General features: G+C 45.9%; 1 non-coding gene across 1 annotated transcript; it reads left to right on the forward strand.

Annotated features, from left to right (window-relative positions):
• Nucleotides 1–375: 375 nt before the first annotated feature.
• On the forward strand, nt 376–516 carry LOC119473915. Its single transcript, XR_005203173.1, has one exon. It is a non-coding gene; the product is annotated as a U4 spliceosomal RNA (small nuclear RNA).
• The last annotated feature ends 2,421 nt before the right edge of the window (nt 517–2,937 follow it).

Consider the following 2,937-nt stretch of genomic DNA (forward strand, 5'->3'; position numbering starts at 1 on the left):
TTTTTTGTAGAGATGAGGTCTCCATATGTTTCCCAGGCTAGTCTTGAACTTCTGGGCTCAAGTGATCCTCCTGCCTCAGTTTCCCAAAGTGCTGGGATTACAAGTATGAGCCAATATGAAAGTGGCTGACATTATTTTCAAAGTATGAATGGATTTAAAAATCAGTAATCTTTATCTTCACTGTTAAAATATTTAACCAAGTATAGGCACATATATTGGATTAAGAGGCAGCCAGGCACAGTGGTTCACACATGTAATCCCAGCACTTTGGGAGGCCAAGACAGGAGGATCACATGAGCCCAGCAGTTTGAGACTAGCCTGAACAATATAGTGAGAACTTGTATCTAAAAATAAAATGAAATAAGAGAAGAACTCAGCTTTGCACAGTGGCAGTATAGTGGCCAATGAGGTTTATCGGAGGCATGATTATTGCTAATTGAAAAATCTTCCCAATACCCCTACATGACGACTTGAAGTATAGTCAGCACTGGCAATTTTTGACAATCTCTATGGAGACTGAATTAAAAAAAAAGAAGAAGAAGAAGAAAGAGACAGAAGAACTGGTTCTGGTCCCAGCTTTACTAAATGTGTCTCTCTCGACAATTTACACTGTTTTGCTAGGCCTCAGTCTCGCTGTCTGTATAATGATAATAATAAATGTTGACTGAGTGTTCCACACTGTGCTTGCCAAGCACTGTTCTAAAAGTTTTCTCAGTGTTAACTCAGTGAATCCTACCATTTAGTCCTATGAATTATTATTACCCCTGTTGTACAGATGAGGAAACTGAGGCAGAGAAAGGTTAGGTAACTTCCCAAGGTTAGCTAATTGGTGGCAGAGCTGGGATTCCAATACAAATTGGTCTGGCTCCAGCAATCCCACTTTTAGCCTTTATGGTGAGATTCTCCAGCTGGGACCAAGACTGTCAATTATCTAGTGCAGAATTGCATGACACTCTCATAAGCCTTCTAAGGGCGGCTAGGTGGCTGCCCCAGGCCACAGAGAGAGCCTGCCTGCAGGTGAAGCTGTGTGGGTGGGGCAGATGTGAGTGAGGAGGGCCGGGTGGGAAGGCACTTGCTCTATCAATAATGGCCCAATTGTATGTACACTCACCTTCACTCTGTCCCCGTCTCTCCTAGAACTACCAGAGGCTTTCTCACTTTTTCTAAATGAAGACCTTGAGGTGGCTATACTCTTACTGTCTCTTCTCTTGTCCACTTAGCTAGCCAGCATGGTAGGATGTTAAGGAGAGGGTTTGGATCTAGCCTGCAGTGGGTTCAGTTTCAGCTGTATGAACTGTGCAGTGTTACAAAGGGTTGAAACCTCTCTAAGCCTTTTTTCTTCAGCTGTGCAACAGAGCCTCACAAAGTTGCTTTAGGGATCAACTAAAATAAAGCGCATAAAACATCTAGCATAGTTCTTGATATTCAATACATTGTTATCTTTTCCCCCCCACTCCTCACTCTGTGATTGAGAAATTAAGAGCATCCTTACTAGACACATCTAGTTAATTTAGTCTAATCCAGTTATCTTCTGTCCTCAGGGATTAATCTAAGGATGGTGTGAACCAAAAATAAAATTCTAAGCCCCCCCACCCAACCATCTGAATGTGCTGTAGGACTTTTCCTTAGTTCAGCTACAGGCGGGGTCCTTGTCACACGACCATGAAATATTAGGCTCACAGACAATTTGAAAAGTGAGAAAAATGGGATTTATTGGGCAAAAAGGGAAATAGGGACTCTGCAAAGCCAGAGTCCTGCTAGTCTAGTGTGCTCCCTGCCTCACGGATTGACTCCCAGGTACCACATCCCAGAAGAAGAGAGAGAGGCCAGGCTCCCTCCCTGCAAAGGGCACTAACTTCCTATATAGCTCCACCCCCAGTGCATATTCCTCCTATTGTGCAGGCTGTCAGAGGTTCTGCCAGGGAGCCCTTCCCACCCAGCTGTCTCAAAGGGACTTCCGTCTTGGCCAAGGGACTCATAAAAAAAAAATTTTTTTTTTGAGACAGGGTCTCTGTTGCCCAGGCTGGCGTGCAGTGGCACAATCTTGGCTCACTGCGCCCTCCACCTCCCGGGTTCAAGTGACTGTCCTGCCTCAGCCTCCCAAGTAGCTGGGATCACAGGCATATATCACCACACTTGGCTGATTTTTGTATTTTTAGTAGAGACAGGATTTCACCATGTTGGCTAGGGTGGTCTCAAACTCCTGGCCTCAAGTGATCTGCCCGCCTTGGCTTCTCAAAGTGCTGGGATTACAGGCATGAGCCACTGCACCTAGCCAGGACCCATAACATTTAACCTGAGAGGCTGGTTCAGGCCATGACTGGATGTGGGGGTCATACACCCCTCATTATACCTGTCAGCATTTAACATTAACACATACATTAAGTCTGATTAGAATCATTTACAACCTGTTCTCTCTACGATAAAACTTTGGTCTCCACAACCTCTTACTGCAACACAGACATTGTCTTTTCTATTGCTCCCAGGTCTTTTTTTTTTTTTTTCCCTAAAGACAGAGTCTTGCTCTGTCGCCAGGCGCCAGGCTGGAGTGCAGTGGCGCGATCTTGGCTCACTGCAATCTCTCCCTCCCGGGTTCAAGTAATTCTCCTGCCTCAGCCTCCTGAGTAGCTGGGACTACAGGCGCATGCCACCACACCCAGCTAATTTTTGTATTTTTAGTAGAGGCAGGGTTTCACCATGTTGGCCAGGATGGTCTCAACCTTTTGACCTCGTGATCTGCCCGCCTGGCCTCCCAAGGGCTGGGATTACAGGCATGAGCCACCGCGCCCAGCAACTTTTTTTTTTCTTTTTTTTTCTTTTTTTTGACATGGAGCCTCGCTCTGTAGCCCAGGCTGGAGTGCAGTGGCACGATCTTGGCTCACTGCAACCTCTACCTCCCAGGTCCCAGTTCAAGTAATTCTGCCTCAGCCTCCCAAG

This window comes from Cebus imitator, unplaced genomic scaffold (assembly GCF_001604975.1).
Source record: "Cebus imitator isolate Cc_AM_T3 unplaced genomic scaffold, Cebus_imitator-1.0 Scaffold9, whole genome shotgun sequence".
NCBI lineage: Eukaryota > Metazoa > Chordata > Mammalia > Primates > Cebidae > Cebus > Cebus imitator.